At 31.9% G+C, this 22,256-nt stretch overlaps 1 pseudogene; it reads right to left on the bottom strand.

Moving 5' to 3' along the window:
* Positions 1 to 10,700: 10,700 nt before the first annotated feature.
* On the bottom strand, positions 10,701 to 11,289 carry LOC129909291 (uncharacterized; annotated as a pseudogene).
* Positions 11,290 to 22,256: the final 10,967 nt, after the last annotated feature.

Here is a 22,256-nt window from a genome sequence, read left to right as displayed (position 1 = left end):
AAAACTTTTATTGGAATTTGAAAAAGTTTTTGTCAAGTAGCTTCTTGAACGTTTTTCAAGTCGTTATCCATATGATAAAGAGGAAATTCTAAATTTTAAATCAGTGTTCACATTTACCCCGAATTTGTAAAAAAACACAAACATGGTGGGGTATTTGTAAACATGCTATATTTGACAGTAATTTCAACAATTTGGGAAATATTTGTTTATATTTATAAAGAAGAATTGCCATTATTTCATATTTGCATTTGAAGATAACGGTGAAGTTTTTCCGTGAAAACATATTAAAATCTAGTCAAAAGAAAAAAAAGACATGAAATTGTTTACATTTACCCACATTGACCCTATACATTTACTTACTATTAGGCTAACCTACACCTGATAACTTTACTTCATGAAAAATAGATTTGACGAAGATGAAAGTTATCGTTTGCGCCAAAGAATTCTAAATAAGAAGTCTTATTGACCAAAACTTATCATTACTAAATTTTATTTTCTACGGGCCTTACCAATAATCAAATTTAGGGCTGACTTAAATATTTAACTGAATTTATACTATTTCACCCTACCAATAAACAATTTAATAAAAAAGTCAGATATTTTAAGAAAAAAAAATTTATCTCGGTTATTTATGGAATATTCTCAACAATGGTGAACACACCAACTTTTAAAGCTGAAACACAATCACGCTTTGCCGTCGATTTTGACAACTGCGTCACACAATGACGCTTTTCTTACGTACGCTTTTTAGACAAACGTAAGGAAACGTAAGAAAGCGAGCAAAAGTTCAACCAGACTGAACTTTTGCTCGCTTTCTGACATTTAACAGACATAGTTACAGTCACCCACATTATTATTGCGCCAAATGTGAATAAAAAAAATAAATTATTGCAAAACTATGGGTGTTTTTTAATTTCTCTTTATAGATTTTGCACAAAAAAAAGACATCGAGATATTTTAAATCAAAACAATTTACATATTAAAAACAAAAAAATTTAATGATGTTTTAGACTGAGTTTTATTGTTAAAAACAATATATTTTGATTGGTTTTGTTTTTATAACTATAGGATTAAAGAATAAACAAATTTCTATGCATTTTTTAAACACATTAATATCCTTTTTCATTTCCCACAATTAAATCAAGATAAAGACTTGGCCCAATAATTTTGTGAGTGACTGTTTTTTTTTTATTTGACAGCAGATTTTATGTTGCAATCAGCTGTTCAAAGTCAAAGTGACAGAAGCGCGCTTTGCGGATTTCTCAACGTAACGCAACGAAGCGACGCCCTCAAGCGTGATTGTGTTTCAGCTTTTAAGGTAACTTGCCGAAACATCGCAGAGCATTTTTTTTACACTACGGTTCATTGAATTAGAGTCATGTAAAATTTTTTAGTACTTAGTTGGGCAAAAAAATAATATTTGCTTTAAGACTGATGCAGCTGAGCTAAAAGTTTTAATGCATTTGGTAGCAGGGTTATTTAAGGTTGCGTAGCAAAAGAAAAAAATGATAAAACTTAAGATTTTTAGTCACGGCCCATGAAAAACCGTCACAGTGTGACCATTTTTTCGACTTTTTTTTCAAATGCCCATAACTCACAAAATATATGGCTGCGATTTTTTTTATTATTTTTCTGATAACTGTCACCACCTATTCTATCCACCGTTATCGTTTCGACGTTAACTTTTGGGACACCTTATATAGTATCATGACAAAATAAAAAACATGCAAAAGCTTCATTCTTCTAGTTTTAGGATATTAGAACCCAATATTTTATTTCAAATGGTGAAATAGAAAAATCGTTGGAACTATCCAAAAAACCACATTTTCTTACATTTGCGATCAAAAAAGGCCTTTTTACGGTTTTTTTCAAATAAACTCAAATTCTTTTGAGTTTATTTGAACATTTTATTTATAAATATCGTTTAAATTTTAGATAATTTTTTTTTTATTAAAAATAAAGAAAAGTATCGAAAAATGGTACGAAAAATTTTTTTTTTTTTCAAAATTTAACATTTTATAAAAACTTTAAATTTTCATTTACATCTGCAAATTTGAACAAAGCCGTATATCAAAAGTTCTTGTTCGCGTACATAAATCAGTTTAAGCTAGGGTTTTTTATTCAACAACAACAAAAGATAAATGTCAAATTTGAGTCCTTGACTCAAGAGGCATCGTGTAATAGTACGCGCCTCACAGAATGATTACACACCCGACAAACAATTTTGGTTCTATAAAGCTTTACAGATGCAATTGTTGCTTCTTTAAAGCATTATAGAAGCAAAATTGTTATTAGGGCAGCCACACAAAAAAATATAAAAGTGCTGACCTGGGATTGCGACTAAGTTTTTCATATAGTTTTTGGGTCGTTAAAACCGAATCCGAAGTCCGTTTTGCTCCATCACGTCAGGTTTTCGAGATAACCTCATAAAATGTCACGAAAACAAAAAAAAAATTTCTCTGATCTGGATGTGCGAATATGCGAATATTGTTTTTGGATCACTGAATCCAGATTCGAAGTCAATTTCGCCCTATCACGTCAGGTTTCTGGGATATCCTCAAAAAAATGTCAAAACCAAAAAAACAAAAGTTTTTATCTGGGGTTGCGACTAAATTTTTCATATAGTTTTTAGGTCGCTGAAACCGAATCCGAAGTCTATTTTGGCGTATCACGTCAGGTTTTTGAAATATCCTCAAAAAATGTCTAATGTCGTTTTCTATTGACGAATCTCAGAATGAGAATTGTGAATCTGACAGCTGAAAGGGGGGGTGAAGAGGGGAAATAGTGGTAAAATCTCAGATTTCATGATCTATTTGCGTCCTGAGATTCAAAAAAATGACAAAAAAATGAATCTGAGATTCAAGAATCTGATTCTGGATTTTTATCAAGATTCACGCATACAAACACACGCACTTTCACACACACTCCTCTGTTTGACATTTGTCTGAACATTTGTTGTTGTTTTATTTTTTTTATACGCACAGATTTCGCACACAATTACAAAACTAGATTTCATATTCTATTTGCAGTGGAAAATCTGGAAATTTTACACAAAAATCTCAAAAGTCAATAGAAAACGACATAAACTAAAAAAAAAGTTCTTATCTGACATTTTTTGAGGATATCTCAAAAACCTGACGTGATACGGAAAAAAAGAGTTTGAATTCGGTTTTAGCAACCCAAAAACTATATGAAAAACCTAGACGCAACCCCAGATAAGAAATTTAGTTTTTTTGGTTTTGACATTTTTTGAGGATATCTCAGAAACCTGACGTGATAGGGCAAAATTGACTTCGAATCTGGATGCAGCGATCCAAAAACTATATGATTAACATATTCGCATATCCACATCAGAGAAATTTTTTTTTGTTTTGCAACAACAAATACTATACAAAATAATGAAACTATTTTGGAATAATTGTGTTTAAAGTTGTTGCAAATAAAAAAAATAAAGAAATTGGAGCTCGAATTTCGAGGGCGGGGTCGGCTAGTTTTTATTACATTGAGATTGATATAATAAAAGACTTGAGGCCCCAACCCATAGAATCCGTTGCGTCCGTTCCGTCAATCCATCCGTTGAAGTTGAAGTTTGGGACAGAAAGGGGTGACCCATAGAATACGTCGTACGACGGATTGTTTTTTGACAACTCCAAGGTGTGTTCGATATTTTATCGCTGAATGTGCACTAAGGAAGTTCTGATGCAAGAAATTTTTAACTATTATTGTTGTTCTTTTTTTTAATAAAATAAAATGGACGACTAGATTTCCTGTAGGTACCTGCTCTTCAGTTAAAAACAATTTTTTATAACAAATTATGAGTTGTAGGTATGACTTTGGCATAGTAAAATTGAACTCTACAGCAGAATTTGAGTATTTAATTGATATAATTTATTAGATATATCATTAAATGTTACTTTTATTACATTTTCTTCACAAATATACAATTAAAGTTCACAATTCATAGAATCGGAGAGAAAAGAACTCAGTTCTTAGTTCTGAAATTCCCCGGTGTGCACTCAGAAACAAAAAATCGAACTGATCTATTGTTGACAACCAATGTCAAAGCATACGACGGATGAAAAAGTAGAAAGTTGGGCAACTTCTTCCGTCGAATCCGTCCGTCTCCGTCCGATCCGTCGCTTATGGGTCGCTTCCCATAAGAACGTGTGTATTTTATCGAGCTGTCAGTTGAAAACTTCGACGGAACGGACGCAACGGATTCTATGGGTTGGGCCCTTTACTAGAAATTACCTGAGCTCCTTCTGGCACTCACTCCACAGACTTCGTACTAGGTATGAAAGGTCGTTCTAGTGGTAAATCTGAAAAAAAAGTAAATAGAGTTAATACGAAGTATATAACAACGAGAAGTACAATAGTAACGAGCTCAGTAGCGAAATTTTTTTTTAATAATCAGCTTAACATGCCCGCCGTACAACACTCTCCTGTAAAAAAGGCTCCAGAGCCGAATTTTAGACTGGATATTCCACCACCAAAGGTTCCAGGACCTGCGAGCGAAACGGCGGGGCGAATGCCGCTTCTCTGTCACCACCACCACCCTCTTTTAGTAGTCTTATTGACTTAAGCCAGGCATGTCAAACTCAATGGCTTTCACGGGCCAAAATAGCAGGATATAAATTTCTATGGGCCGCAAAAAACAAGAAACAATTAGAATTTTTATGAAACAGATTTATTTTTAATATTAATGTTTTCTGCCCGATACTTGGCATTTCTTTTCTGCTACCATCTTCTCTACTTGTGGGAAAAATTTATTAGAAGTTATTACTTTCTTTTAAAACACCCCAGGTGTAGATCGGTAATTCTGGATCCAACAGGTGACTTAATTCCATTCATTAGTGAAAACAGCTGCTCGCATAGAAAAGTGCTTCTAAATATACAACTTATTTCATATGCCAATTTTCGAGTGTTCTCAAATCTGCTTGTAGATACTTTTATAATAATTTTTATCAAAAAAACTAAACCGACTTCCATGACTCAAAACTGGGTTTTATGGTTTTTCTCATAGTTTCCATAGCCATAACTGGACAAAATTTAAATGGAACCACACTGCAGGCCCCAGCTTTCCAATATAAAAAGAATTATCAAAATTGGTTAACTCAGTCCAAAGTTAAGAGGTAACAAACATAAAAAAAACACAGGTGAATTGAATACCTCCTCCTTTTTGGAAGTTGGTAAAAATTCAGGCATCCCAACTTCATCGATTTTAGATCCTAAAACGGAGTCACACTGGATTTCGATTACCTCCACTTGCAAATGATTAGGTACTGATTCTATATTTATAAATCCGTCTCAAAAAAGAGATTTAAAAAGCATCAATTTTTTTTCATTGGAATTTATTTCAGAAAAAGTAGCGACATTCAGTCGATTGCAGTTCGAATTTTGGTTGTTTAGAATTCGACATAAATCATTTTTTACAAATAAACAAATTAAGAGCTTTTTCGCAAAAATTCACCTTTTTTTTTTTTTTTACAGAAATTGAATGTAAAAAATTGAAAATGAAAGTTGTACCTAAATTAAGCTTGGGCCGCACAAATATAGAATGTGGGCCGCATGCGGCCCGCGGGCCGCAAGTTTGACATGCCTGACTTAAGCTGATCATTGGTGGGTGGGCATTTAAGAGGAGCAGGCAGAGGAAGGGTGATGGAAAACACGTTACAGATGTTTTAGGTTCAGAACCAGTTGATTGGTCCAATGTTGAATAGACCGCGAGGAAACGGGGTCCAGGAGTGACCAAATTGCGCCACTGTATGATCGAAATCCCATAAGAATGCTCGATTTCAATATCTATCGATCTCACTCTGGAATTATGACCTGGGAAATATGGCACATCAAAACAGTCGTTTTGAGTGGGAAACTGTTCGCGGAATATGACCAGTCCTGGGAGTGTGTTTATCGATGGGAAATTGTATCTTTTCATTCGAATTCGGGGGTGTAGAAGGCGGCTGATGATTTGGAATTGCTCTGAAGGTACAGTTTTCAGTATAATATTAAAATCCATTAACTTTTTCGACTCCAGTCATATGGTTGGTAAGGAAATTCAACATAAATAAAGACGACATTAATACGATACCTACTAATACGTAACTGCAGTTGCCAATGCGATTGGTATGTGTCGTCGCAGTTGTTTCAGCATTCTAAAATCTTAAGAGTTATCTTAAACAAGACTTACGACTCAAACTAACTCCATCCGCGGCAGCAGCTGCGAACGAAAAAAAGAATTTTTTCTGTTGTTGTCGCTGATGCAGCTGAAATTTTTTGTTATACTTGAAAATGTGCTAGTTAAATTACAAATATTTAAATTTGTTCGTTTCGCATTTTGAACCGAACAGTATCGGAGAATTGCTAAACAAAGAAAGGTATGTGATTCGTTTGCTTAAGTTTAGCCTTAGCCTTGAGCCCAATTGCTTAGAATATCCTGTTCAAAAAATTAAACTGTATACTTCGATTTTCCGCTAGCCCAAAATCATTTTTAATGATACATACTATGAAAATCATCTTTATTAAATAAATGTGGTAACTTTTTAGTTGAAAGTCATTTCGTTCATGTTCTAAAACTTAAACATTTTGAAAATCATCTTAATTAAGTAAAACTTACCAAATTGTTGTTTAAGTTTTGAGTTCTTGAGGGGTCATGACCCCGTGACCCCCCCTCTTCTTGTATACGCCGCACAGTGTGCAATTTTACATATCTAGTGAAACTTTATTAAAATTCGAAGTTTTCCGAATATAAATATTTTGATGTATAATGAAAGGTTAAATTCCATACTATGAAATTTTAACAAAGAAACAAAAATTAAAACTAGATGCGGCGTTTTGCAGTGTCATGAACTTAAAATTAAAATAAGCAAAAATATATTTAAAGTTAGATGATTTTTTTTAGTGAATCTAATAGTCGTGTATTTTATTATTTATCAAAGCTAGCTGGACAAACATTTTTTTTTTATTATTTTTTGGTATTCTATTATGATGTTACCATAAAAACAAATGTATTGTTAAGTCTTAAAATGGAAGAAAATTTAATTTTGTTTCAAGACCTTAGGCCCTTTATTTCAATTATTTGTTCTGACTTCGTCAAGCGTTTTAAAAATGTATCCGCATGTATCCTTCGTAAAATGGTGCTTAGGACCTCGCTCAATATGCTATTTATCAGAATCCCTTAAGGGTTTTTGTGAATAGCTGCGGCCCCCATACAATATTTTTTTTGTTCAGATTTATAGTACTCCAGTCAAAGCGTCATTGGACCTTGCGCTGAGAGGCACTGTCAGTTTTTATTTCATGGATCGATAGGGGTATATTTAAAAGGCTTAAACCCAATTTCTCACCACCTGATCATTCTTTTTAGCGGAGTTATTCACAAAAATGCATTTTTTGGGATATTTTACTTCTAAGCTAATATCTTTGCTCCAGATTGTCGTAGACCAAAAAATAAAAATACATTCTCTTCCTTATAATATTTTCTATCGTTATATGTAATGTCATTGTATTTGACTGAGTAAATATAAAATGGCAGCCATTTAAAGTCAAATACTTGTTGTTAAAAAACACATTTTTGTCATTATTTCGAAAAAAGCTTATATCATGATGATATCTACGACCGCTCGGCTCCCGTGGGTCGTAGAAAGCTAAATTTTTTTTTAAATTGTAGATAATTTAAAGGACTACAATAATATTTTATTTTCTTAGCCAATACTCGCACCGTTTGCAAAATAATAAGGCAAGAGTTTGCTAAACAAAAAAACGACTTTGACTTAATATTACTTATTTTTTATTTGTTTCAACAAAAAGATTGTGCACTAAATTGATAGAAAATGTTGTAACGAACAATTCATTGCTTTATTTTTTGCCGTAGGACATTCTGAAGTCGAGTTATTCCCAAAAAACGATATTTCTGGGTGTTTTCACACCGGTTTTGCATGCGTTCATTTATCAATAGCTCGGCCATCTTTGGTGCTAAAGAGCTCATTTTTTCTGTAAAATGCAGGACATAAACAGGGCTACAAAATAGGTTAGAAAAATGTCAATCATGATATAAGCTTTTTTCGAAATAATGACAAAAATGTGTTTTTTTACAACAAGAATTTGACTTTAAATGGTTGCCATTTTATATTTACTCACTCAAATACAATGAAATTACATATAACGATAGAAAATATTATAAGGAAGAGAATGTATGTTTAGGTTTTGGTCTGCGACAATCTGGAGCAAAGATATTAGCTTAGAAGTAAAATATCCCAAAAAATGCATTTTTGTGAATAACTCCGCTAAAAAGAATGATCATTTAGTGAGAAATTGGGTTTAAGCCTTTTGAATATACCCCTATCGATCCATGAAATATAAACTGACAGTGCCTCTCTGCGCAAGGTGAGGCCTTTTTTTCCGACGCTTTGACTGGAGTATAAGACAAAAACGTATTTTCGATATTTTCAAAAATCGTAAATCAGATTTCTGTGAATCACAAATTACTTTTTTAGACTCCTCATGATAATATAAGACAAAAAGATTAAATACATTTTTTCCATATCTCGCTTCGTTTTCGAGATATAGATAGTTTTGATAAACAACTCCCAAAATCGATTGCTCGATGTCGGCTCTTCCCCATCTATTTTGTACACATGTACTCCGATGCCTCATATCGGACTTATAATTAGATATATATACATTAGGCTATTGATTATGTAGTTTAGAAAGGAACTACACGGAGAAAAATGAATCTAGTATTTGTTACTCCAAATGACTAGTAAGATATTTAAAGTAAAAAACCTTAGATTTTTAATAAAATTTATCTTACGTATTGAACTTTTACTGGCTCCGTAAAGTAATTTTTACAAGTAAATTATAGTGAACAAAATATAGTAGTACAAACTTTATCTGTAGTAATATTTTCATTATGTAAAGTAAAATTTATTTTCAACTACAAAATTGTATCACTTTTTTTACTTTAAAATTCTAGTTAAAAGTATTTGAGTGATTTATGGGTAGATTTTGCAAGTTTTACCTTACAGTACAGTACCCTAGATACAAAAAAAAACTCATGGGTACTGTCATTGAAAAGTGCGCCATTTTGTTATCCCTTTATTTTTTTTTATCATAGTTAAGTGCGGAATAATTGTAAAAAGTAAGTGGACATGTCGTTTCCAATTTGTTTTTATAATTTGTAACTGTGTGAAATTTTTTTAATAATTAAACCATTAACAAAAACAAACTATAATTATTCTCTTTGTAGCCTCCAATGTAAATGATTTTTTGCATGTCGACAAGTCTGAACATGAAATGTCTAATAGATGAGCACTATTTCATGTACAAGAGGATTTAATCTTTGATTTTCTGGACACGAAGTCTTACACCAGAATTTGAAATCATTGCGTTTTTTTCCTTTTGAAAATATAGTTTTGTTTCAACGACTTACTTTGTCTTATTTTGAGCATCGTTTTTTCCGCAATTGCAGCTGGCATATTCTTAACAAATTAAGGTAATTTCATATTATTAATGATAGTTTCCTAAAGAAAATTGTAATGCATGAATCTACCAATATTATAATAAAATAAAAGTAATAACAATTATTGAAAAACATAACTGGGTCACACATACTTCCTCCTAAACGGCTTTGAGGAGCAATTGCGCGTAATTTTACCCAAGTTATGTTTTTCAATAATAACTATTACTTTTATTTTATTTTAATATTGGAAGATTCATGCACTACAATTTTCTTTAGGAAACTATTATTAATAATATGAAATTGGCTTTATTTACTCATGAATTATTTACCTTCCATACTAGTTCAAGTTACTTTAAAAAGTAGTATTTTCAGCATTACAGTAAGGTAAAATATGTACCTTATTTCTAGTAATTTTTGTTTGAAATTCATACTAAAAAATGCTTTACTGTAAAGTAAATCAGAAGCTACGAATTTACTAGAACAGTAAGGTAAAATTGATCTTATTGGGGAGTCATCCCTATATTAACTTTACATTATAGTTAAATGTACCAGAAATAAGGTGGTACATACCTTATTTTTTCTCCGTGTAGGACGTTCACGGGTTTTTATTGCAGGAATCATTCAATGGGTTATAAAAGAAGATAAAACCGCGGAGTGCTATTAAATGAGAGGGTGGAAACTGAAGATAGGGGTGCAAAAGCCCCCTTTTTTTGTTTTTCAATATACCTCGTAAACCAAGCAAAATTTTGATATATTGCACATAAAACTTTTTGTAGATTAATTTCCTAATGGAATAATGTTTTTTAAAAATTTAAAAACAAAATTTCCATAGGTACCAAAATAGTCGAAACAATCATAAAAAAAATATCAAAAAAAAAAAGATTTTTTGAGTTTTTTTGCTTTTTTACTTGTACATTTTTTTTGGGTTGAGATAGACATAAACGTTGCTCCAAAGAAAAAAAGAAGATTAAATTTCCTTCAAAACGCTGTACTCACTAATTTCATTGAAAATTAACCGAAGTATGGCCATTTTAATCTATCTTTTTTTCGCATTTTTAGTTTTACTCAAGTAAAACAGAAACATTTGAGGGGAAAGTACGATAACTTAAGTACCAAGAACTGATAACGAGATTTTGTAGAGGAATTAAACACAATCATTGTTAATATGGGAGGGGGAGTCATTGTCCCCCCGTTTTGGCGGGAGGGGCAGTTTTCTAAAAAAAATACTTAAAATAAAAAAAAAATATTAAAAAATCTTCTGTTGATCGTTTAATTGGCCGTAGTCCTTATACGGTGGGACGATCCAATTCGAATCCGCATAGGCTGAATCACCCAAAATAAATGTGTTGGATGGAAATAGACGGGTGAAGCTTGCTTGTACTTGATGATATAATCCCGATCTTCTGAGAACCCCAATGTCATGCAGGGAACCAGGTTCACCGCAGCATACGTCGGAGAACATTTTGTCTGCATTGACAACCGCCTACAAAACGATAGAAAAATTTTGCTTTCGATCGTAATAGCATTCTTTGTTGATCCTTGGAGCGGCAATTGTAATGTGGGTGCAATCTATAGCACCAATCACACCCGGTATTCTCTTTCTGGATTCAAATCTGGAGCAAGTTTGTTCAACAACATCTCCTTAAGGCCACTTGATATATTCATGTCCCACTAAAACTAACCAGCTGCTCACACGTCCAACTGCCCAATTGCCTAAATGTAATGGTATTACTTATATACCAAACATAATGGGATATTTCCTTCCTGGCTTTAGTTTTTGGTTTCCCTCCATGATTTGATGGTGATGATGGAAAGAAAGCAGGCAGATAGAGCATATTTTACTGAAAAAAGTGAATTTTTTTTTTTGTTAATAGGAGAGATTACTCACCAATCAATTGCTCCGCGGTTAATCTTCTCAGCCTGAAATGCGATTGGAAGTCGGAATCACTTAAGGCCCCAATAGTTTCCATAAAATTGGAAACGGTAAAATGTGTTTCTTCATCAGTTGAAGGATCATAAGAAATGATTCTGGTTTTATCTTCTAAAGATGAAGAGCTTTCACTGCTTGACGATGATTCTAGGAACCATAACAAGAACTATAATAGAAAACTAATATCTTAGAAAAAAAAAATATAGGCAAGTATAAAATTGTTTACCTCGTTGTCCATTTTAGTTTATTTGTAACAAATAGGTAGTTATTTTTTTTTTCTCATGACGGGAACTTTTGACATTTAAACACAGTGGTACCAACTTTTAGATACAAAAATAGTTCTCAGTTTAAAACTAAGCATAGCGTCTTATGCCTGAATCACAATATTGCAAGACGACGAGACGGGAGCGAGACGAGATTTTCCTTGACGATTTTAAGAATTTCCAAATATAATGAAAATATATGAAACAATACACAATATTCCGATTCTCGTTGCGTTGAAATTCCGAATGCCTGATTCACAATATTGCGAGACGCCGAGACGAGAGCGAGACGAGATTTTCCTTGACGATTTCAAAATTTCCAAATAATGAAAATATGTGAAACAATACACAATATTCCGATTCTCGTTGCGTTGAAATTCTGAAAATTTGGAAAAAGGACGCACGAGACCACGATTTTTCTAAAATGAAATTTTAATATAAAAATATTCTTGACAGTTTATATGAATAAAAGTTTTCTCAATTTAAAACATTCGAGTTAGCTCAGGTGAGAAGGTGATTGCCTCCCAACTTCTCCGCCCGGAGTTCGATTCTCAGTAAATACTGTTTATTTTTTTTTTTTTTTTATTTTTGTTTACTTTATAGAATAAAAAATCGCAGTATTGTGAATTTCCATACGATTTTAAAACGATTTTTATTTAAATCGAAAACGTTCAGAAAAAACGTCTCGCTCTCGTCTCGTCGTCTCGCAATATTGTGAATGGGGTAGAAAATTTGGAAAAAGGACGCACGAGACGACGATTTTTCGAAAATGATATTTTAATTAAAAATATTCTTGACAGCTTATATGGATAAAAGTTTTTTGAATTTAAAATATTCGAGTTAGCTCAGATAAGAAGGTGATTACCTCCCAACCTCTCCGACCGGAGTTCGATTCTCAGAAAATACTGTTTATTTTTTTTTTATTTTTGTTTACTTTATAGAATAAAAAATCGCAGTATTGTGAATTTCCATACGATTTTAAAATGATTTTTCAATATTGTGAATGGGGCATTATTCATATCAGTACTGGTTCTGAGCTTAGTATCAGTACTGAGCTAAGGATTGTTTACCAATAAAACACGCCTACAATTTCGTTCAGCTCTGGCTATAGAAACTGAGAAAAATTATAAACCCAGTTTTAATCCATGGAAGTGGGTTTTGTTTTTTTTTTTTTTTGATAAAAATGATTAGATAATTTAATTCGTATTATCATTTTTCCTGAGTCTGGGGGGTCATTCCGTAATTTTGAAAACGATAATCGAATCGATGATAATCGTTTTACAGTTTGAGAATCTTTTGCCCGATTCACAATATTGCGAGACGACAAGACGAGAGCGAGACGTTTTTTTTGAACGTTTTCGATTTTTAAAAAAATCGTTTTAAAATCGTATATTCACAATACTGCGATTTTTTATTCGACTAACTAAACAAAAATAAAAAAAAATAAACAATATTTATTGAGAATCGAACTCCGGACAGTGAGATTACGGGGCAATCACCTCATCACCTAGGCTAAATCGAATTTTGAAATAATGAAAACTTTTATCCATATAAGCTGTTTAAAATATTTTAATATTAAAATTTCATTTTCGAAAAATCGTCGTCTCGTGCGTCCTTTTTTTTAAAGCTATTTTAAGTCAATTCTGATTCAATATTTCCTAATTTCCTAAATATATAAATAAAAGTTTTCTTATCCTAAGAAGTCGTATTAGTCTAGGTGATTTAGTAGTTGCCTCTTACTCGGGTGTCCGAGGTTCGATTCCCGAAATTGAAATTGTTTTTTTTTTTTTTTTTTTTATTTTCTTAATAATCGTCAATAAATAAACTTTAGCTAAATAGGTCTCGTTTTTGGAGAATTTATTCGTTTTTGGATGCAATATTTAATTTTTTAAAAGTGTTTATTAATTTATTCCAATCACCGATTAATTTACAAACTCCACAAACAAAAAAAATATTAATGATTAATTTCTACAAATAACCATAATTTTAGAGTTAATTATTTTAATATGGTATCGAAAAACTATTCGTTTTTTAGTACAAGATATAGGCGGAATGTATGTTGAACGGCGGCCGTTGTTTAAATTAATAGTTTCTAATACTAAGGGCCAGTTGTACAAATATTTAATCCGTGGTTCAGCAACTTTTATCTTTTGAGTTCGGTGGAAAAATTGATTTTTAGCACTGGTTTTAGGTCCATACAGGTTGAAATAGGTAAATCCATCCTTGAACCAAAGTTGATCCACTGCTAATCCGCCGAAATCGGCAAGTTAATTTCTTGATCCGAGGCTGAACCACGTTTGTACAACTGGCCCTAAAACGAACGCTTCTTTGGATAGGCGAATGTTTTGAAAAAATCTGTCAGAATTATTATCAAAATGGTCATGTACACTTACATATGCGTTGGAAGAGATAAAGGATTTGATTTGTCTCTAAGTTGCCTTCTTAATCGTATCGTTCCTATATAATTTTTGAAAATTTTCATTTTCCAAAATTAATGCGTTTAAACGTCGAAAAATGTTGCTATAGCTGGATCAAAATGAATTTTTTTAATGACCCAAAAGTCAAAACTTACATACATTGAATATAATTTTCGAAAATGGGTAAAGTGTTTTGTTACACATATTTAAATAATTTACTCTATTTACTTATTCGTAGAAATTAATCATTAATATTTTTTTTGGTAAGTGGAGTTTGCAAATTAATCGGTGATTGGAATAAATTAATAAACACTTTTAAAAAATCAAATATTGCATCCAAAAACGAATAAATTCTCCAAAAACGAGACCTATTTAGCTATAGTTTATTTATTGACGATTATTGAGAAAATAAAAAAAAAAACAATTTCAATTTCGGGAATCGAACCTCGGACACCCGAGTAAGAGGCAACTACTAAATCACCTAGATAGACTAATACGACTTCTAAGGATACGAAAACTTTTATTTAATCCAGTCAAATAAGGGTTTAACCTCGGAATGAATGTTAGTAGAAATTTTTTTTTGCTCAATATCTTCCTTTTGCCATTCTATAACATCTCATGTCCGCTTGTCGCGATTTCAAGGTCAAATCGCGAAATGGAGATTTTCAAAATTAGCAAAAAAAGGTTATGGTATTATATACACATATGATACATGATTTCAATGTATTTTTTAATGTTGATTCCAAAAAATCTAAAATCAAGGCAATCTGACGTCTCTGAAAAAAGGTTATACCTGTTTTTCATCTGTCAACCCATATTATTATAACAGTTGCTAACTGTTACGTAGCACACTAATCAAAATTATTTTTGTTTGTTGTGTCTTACCTAATCTTTAATAATATTCTTGTTCCTATAACTGACCTACCTTCCTTACTAACTACCTAACCTATCCTATCTACTAATTTACCTATCTATTTACCTACCTAATTTACCTATCTATTACCCTACCTAATCTACCTACTAACTGACCTACCTTCCTACCTATCTTTATCCCTATTTTCTTCCTACGCTATCTTACTACTTACCTACTAACATACCTACCTACCTACCTACCTACTGCATGTCTCACCATTCCTACCTATCACCTGCATATTTATCTACGTACCTTATTCCCTGGATGGATTCTCTACGCATCCGATCGACAATTGAGATAGTAGTCATCTTATTAACAATTCACTGTACCAAAAAGGAGTCTTTCCTATCTTTCAACTACTTCTAACTGGTGCCGTGCGGTATGCATTTAAAGGACTTTAAGTCTTACAGGCGTATATTTGGAATTATTTATTATTATTTTTTATTAGAACATCACAAAACAAAACAACATGTATACATACAAGATATACAAAAATAAAAAAACCTGGGGCCTATTTCATAGATAATACATTACATACATTGTATGATATTGACAGTTCTGATGTATTATTTTTTTTTCATAGAAAATTTGTATGAAGAACTGTCATACATCAGTGTATGAACGGAGAATCGACTGGAAGTATTCCAATGTTGTATGATACTGTTTCATAGAAATTTATCATACATTGTTTTCATACATTTTGTGTGAATTTTTCATACATTTCATACAGCAAGTCATTTTGCTGTAAACAAAATTTTTTTACTTAATAGAAGTATAAAAATGGCAGATTTGTGTACATAATTTAATCATAAGGAATATGCACATAAAATATTTTGTATTTTTGCAAAGAAAATAATAATTCATTGTCTTTTCTTGTTATATTTTTAAATATCATGACACGCAAGTTTCTGTTACTTTTCGTTTTGGTTAGTCATTAAAACAAATTTCCTACACTCCAACGAAACCTAACCTCACAATTCATTCAAACGAAATGTCAAAATAAATACATCAACTACAACTGAATAGATTTTATACATTACTTCCAATAGGGGGGTTCACATTGACCAACTTACCGGACAGACCGGTTGTCATTTGGCCTGATGCACACAGGTAAATTTTCCCAAATTCATGGCCAAAACTACAAAAAAAAAATTTGCGATTTGTTGTTTTTTTTTTAATGCCAAGTTGTTTACAAATAACATAAGCTTAGAACCTGATTGATCATGCGATGCAAATTGTAACTGTTTAATCAGTAGATGCTTTCAAAGTAGAACATTTTAATTAACGAGTGCAGTAGCAAGGTTGGTTTCTTATAAGAAGTAGTTTGCTTTATTTTTTATTTAATTTTTTTTGGCGATTTTTAAAATAATTAACATGGATTCTGTTGCTAGTGGTATGTTAAAAAAAGATAATGACAAAGATAATGCAAAATTGTAAGTCTAAAGTAAATTTTAAAGCTTTTTAAGATAATGTGTTTGAGCAGTAAAAACAAACAAATTTTTTTTCTTTGATAATGAAAAAGTTAAATTGATTTGCGTTTTTCTGTACTGAAAATAGTGTTGAAAAATAGTTAAATGTTTCCTTTATGGGAAACAATCCTAAAACATTGCGGTTTTTTGCGACTTTTTATAATATTGGCTTCAAAAGGTGTTGGGGACGGTGATTTTTTTTTAATTAGATTTTTCTTTTTTGACACAGGATCGTAATTAACTTTCATTTTTCTTTCAAGAAATAAGCTTTCTGAATTTTTAAAAAGCTGTTCGTCACGTGACATTACAGAAAAAATTAATTTTTTTGGTACCAAAGGTTGAAATATTGAAATTTCGGAGCAAATAGAGAAAAATTTAACGGATTTTGATTTTGCATATATGAACATAGAAGGAGATGGCTGGATTGCCTCCAGAAATAACAACACCTTCTTAAAACAAAATATAAATTGGTTGCAATATGAAATATCGTTTCCATGCTGAGCCCATGGCTTTGTTGGACGGACTCAAATGGATTTTTCAGACCTAAGCGAACGGTCAAAGAGACGTAAAACAGAAGATTTACGTTCTAACTATAATGCCGAAGAATTAAGCTATGCTGCGCCATGCAACTGCGAGAAAAAGGGAAACTTGTTCATCAAATGTAATGAAAAATATAATATTTTCAACTCCTTCACGTGCTGAAAAATATCAAAAGCTTTGAAAAAAATTGACCAGAAAATTATTCCATATACAGCAGAAGAAGCACTTTCAATAGTTGTTGAAGGAAAATTAACTTAGTTTCATAATAACCATATGTATCCAAACTTAAGCCTCAATAAAATTTATTCATTCATTGGACAGCTCGGCGAAGAAGCCCAAGAATTACGAAACAAAGATATAAAGCGTTTCGAGAAAGTTTCTCAAGAAAATTTTCGAGGCAGCAAAATATGGAAGATGTGTTTTATAATCTCTTGGTCTCTTCTGACACATTAATAAGTGGTTTGAGAAAACTAAATCCTAAAACAAAAAATGCGTTTCCCTCTGAAATACTTCAGTTTCTAATAGAACCAGAGATCGAGCAAGCAGACTTATAGTTACAGTTTCACAACTCACAAGTCATTGAATGATATACACACATACAAACTCACACTCATGTTTATTTATGTATATAGTTGTTATCTATGCCTGCATTATTTATTTATTTATAATAACGACTGTTCAACTGTTTTTTTCAATCTATTGAATGTATAAATATTGTATTATTAAATGTCAAATGAAAGAAACCCTATAGCGTAAAGTAAAAAAAAACGACTTTTTTCTTTTTTTGCTTCTTTTTTGTGAATTTTCGTGTAAATTTACTTAAAAATGGTGAATTTTATGGAAATTATCTTATTTTGATATAATCATGCAATAATAAATTGAATAAACACAAAAAATAATTTTGGCCATGTTTTTGGGAAAATTTACCTGTGTGTGATGGCCGAATTATATTTTTCGTTCACACTCATCAGACAATTTTCATCAAAACCCATTTTTCAGCTTATTTTTATTATATCTTTACCCTATTCTGCTCTCAAATAAGAGAGAATGGATTATCACTGTCTGCCGGACAGACATGTCGTTTAATTGACTAACATGTCCGTCCGACCAACAAAAAATCAAAATTTTTTGAAAACCATCCGGCAAACCGGACAGGCCGTCGGAAGGGTGTTCACATTATCAAAACAGCATCAGATCAGACCAAATGGCGGCTGGTCTGTCCGGTAAGTTAGTCAATGTGAACCCCCCTAATGAAATCTATGAAACAAAAAATTGTATAGGGGGGTTCACATTGACCAACTTACCGGACATTTGGCCTGATGGCCGAATTATATTTTTCGTTCACACTCTTCAGACAATTTTCGTCAAAACCCATTTTTCAGCTTATTTTTAATATATCTTTACCCTATTCTGCTCTCAAATAAGAGAGAATGGATTATCACTGTCTGCCGGACAGACATGTCGTTTAATTGACTAACATGTCGGTCCGACCACCAAAAAATCAAAATTTTTTGAAAACCATCCGGCAAACCGGACAGGCTGTCGGATGGGTGTTCACATTATCAAAACAGCATCAGATCAGACCAAATGGCGGCTGGTCTGTCCGGTAAGTTGGTCAATGTGAACCCCCCTTATGTAATGTATGAAAAAAAATTTAATGTATGATGTATGTAATGTATGTGATGTATCATCTATGAAATAGGGCCCTGGATCTGCTTCAACTGTCTGCAGCTGGTGGAATTGGGGGTTGAATGGTGCTTTCCCATGCATATATATAATGTTGTTTTTGGTGCTCCTGGGTGGGATGCTAACTTTTTGTCTCGTTTTGGAGACAGATTTCCGCTCGGGATGGGTATGTGTGATGTTACCACAACTGAAAAAAAAAGAAAGAAATTATAAGTAAGGAATTGAAACAAATTATTTCAGTGATGAGCTTCCATGTTGATTTGGATAATTCAAGATGCGCAAGCAGCTTGAATTTTCCAATCAAAATTTCTGTCCCATCACTGAGCATACTTACCTGTTAATATCAGCAAAACATTTTTTAGTACCTAAACAAGAAAAGAAAACAAGAAATTGAAATATATTTTTGTTAATAAAGACAAAAAAATGAAAATTAAAACTTACCTTTGGTAAAGACGACCGCCATGAGGATTTGATTTGTGGTTTGTTTTGACAATTCACAAATCAATCATCATGCCGGCTCGTTTTTTTACAGATAATTATATATCTGTCACACTCATTTTTAAAGGAAAAGGGGGAAATAAAAATGCGTTCCACAATTTTCGCTCAGTTAGGTTTGTTCGTGTTTATGTTTTTTTTTATTTTAAGGGAATTTTCATGTTTTAGGTTTAAGGTTGGTTCAAATGTTGTTAGTACGACTAATTGGGATTGGGATTACTATGAGATTAATTGAAGGGAATCAAAAGATAGTGTTATTGTTTATGTGTTTACATGTATGTGTAAACTTGGGTTATGGACAAGGGGGGTTAGAAAAAAATTGATAAGGATGGGAGATTTTTCCCCACCCACTATTCTGTTGCAAGTTAGCTATCTCACTCTGATATAGAAGTAACTATGTATTAATTTACAGAAAGATAACGAAACCATAAAACAGAACGAGATTTCATGATCATTGCAAATTTGAATTCAAATTCGAGAAGAGCAACCGTAGGAAGTGATTGCAGTTTTATTTAAATCGAAATTTAAATTGAAAGTTAAAACTTTTTTTACAATTTTTGTTCTGTGCAACTTTTATTGCAAATTCTAATGCAAAGACATTAGACTATATTGTATATTGTGGTGAATTAATTAAAAAGGTAATTAGAAGTGAAAAATACAAGTGAATTTAACTAATAAAAAGAAATTTAGGTGTACAGACAAACATATATATACCTACATATACAGAAAAATCGTTTGGGGAGCACAAAAAGATCCTTTGGAAATTTTTATAGAAAAGAAAGAAAGAATCTAAAATCGATTCTTTATTAAGCAGAGGTAGGTATGTTACATTGGAGAAACAAACTCTTAAAGTAGAAAATAATTAAATAATTTTACCAGGTCGAAGATCAAACCAAATCTAGGCCTCTGCTGGGTTTTTTTATATATGTACATACATATATACACATATTGCATTACAAAAGTTGGAATCGAATCCTAAAGAAACTTGGCTTTGTTCGTAAGGAACAAAGAGTGAAAGTTCGAGAAGCGTGAAGAAGACTCCACAGATAATAGTGTATATATATAGAAAGTATATATACATATATGCAAAGGAGGAACTTCTAGAAAGAAGGGGAGATAAGGATTCAACCAACGCCAGCGAAGTGAATTTTTTTTTTACAAAAGAAAGTGAAATTAAAGAACAATTTTCTTTGAAGATAACGTAGATTTTAACGTAGATAATAACCTAAGTTAAAATTCAGTTCTCCAAATTGTTTTTTTTTTTTTATTTTTAAGTTAAATTTAAATTTTTTTAATTACTAAGCAAGAAGAGATTGGTTTTAAACTTTTGGAAAAAGTGACAATTTTCAATTTTAATAATAATTAGTGATAAATCAAAAAAAAAAAAGAAAGTGAATATTGTGCACAAAGGCACAAAAAGGATTCGTCGAGGTGCTGCCGGCAGAACAACGAAGGATTCCTAAATAAACTGGTAAGTCAAACATTGTTAATTAGGGCAAAAAAGGCCCATATAAATTATTAAAGTTGGAAACCACAAGATTACCAAAGTTACAATCTTCTTTCTATTTATTTTTACATATATTTTTACACATTTTTTATTGAATTTGAAATTGAATTATTGAACTAGTTGTAAGAAAAAGAAACGAGCGGGAGAGCTCAATTTTATTTTTGAATATTAATGAAGATTTTGAATAAAATTATAATTTGAATAGTGTAACAAAGTGTTATTAATGGAGTGCTAAATACTTAGCTAAAGGTGTGTGGAGGCTTGACAAAGCCGTCCACTGGTAATATGGATTTTCTTTAGAGGACATGACTGACCTGAACTCTTCGACAGACTTAGATTTCAGCTGGAAAATAATCTTTCGGGGCTATTCTTCAAAACATTGGCCAAGAAGATAGCGTATGGAAGTATCTCTAAGATACAAGGGAGGGCAGGCCAAAATTCGTCGATAACACCAGACGAGCGCTCGGAACTTCAGTGGAGCAGTTATCTAGGGAAATAAAAAAGTATGTCCGCAAGTTCTAATTTTCCAGGTTAAACTAAGTTAGGTGCAGATTTAAAAAAAATAATAAGAAAACTTTAGATTCTTATATGTATACCAACATAACCCATATCATTTCAAGGTATTTTTTAACGCTGATTCCAACAAAACCCACAAACAAATCAATATGACCATCCCTGAAAAGTAATGTACCTTATTCATGTTGATCTGACACAAATATCTGAAGAGTAGTTTTTCAATTTATTCAAATCTGCACCTTATCTTCAAATCAAGAAAATTAGGACTTGCGGACATGAGATTTTTTTAGATTTTTGAGGGTAGTTAAAGAATATCCAAACAAAGATTAAAATGAAAAAATTAGCCTATTAGCACTTATTCCTCAGATGAACAAGAATCTTCTTTAATGCATATCCTAAAATTTGCCCCTCCATAAAAAAATGCCATTATTTCGTAGGTATATATATTTTTTGTAATGGATTGTTTTGATTTTTAATAATGATGGATTCTAAAATCTTCATGCAAAATTTGGTTCATCTACCATAACTTTTAATTGTTTTTCGGCAGTAAGTTTGCAACTGTTATAATAATATGAGTTGACAGATGAAAAACAGGTATAACTTTTTCCAGAGACGTCAGATTGTCCTGATTTTAGATTTTTTAGGAATCAGCATTAAAAAATACCTTGAAATCATGTATCATATGTGTATATAATACCATAGCCTATTTTTGCTAATTTTGAAAATCTCCATTTCGCGATTTGACCTTGAAATCGCGACAAGCGGACATGAGATTTTTCTAGACTTTTGAGATATGTTATAGAATGGCAAAAGGAAGATATTGAGCAAAAAAAATTTCTACTAACATTCATTCCGAGATTTACCCCTTTTTTCTACTTATTTGACTGTATTAATTTATATAAACTATTTAGGAAATATTGAATCAGAATTGACTTAAAATTGCTGTAAAGATTCTCAAACTGTAAAACGATTATCATCGATTCGATTATCGTTTTCAAAATTACGGAATGACCCCCCTGAAGACCTCAACCTTGAATATAGAGCAATATAACTCTGTTTTATATGT

The sequence above is a fragment of the Episyrphus balteatus genome, chromosome 1 (genome assembly GCF_945859705.1).
Source record: "Episyrphus balteatus chromosome 1, idEpiBalt1.1, whole genome shotgun sequence".
NCBI classification, from domain to species: Eukaryota; Metazoa; Arthropoda; class Insecta; order Diptera; family Syrphidae; genus Episyrphus; species Episyrphus balteatus.
This window is presented reverse-complemented; position numbering and strand designations above follow the sequence as displayed.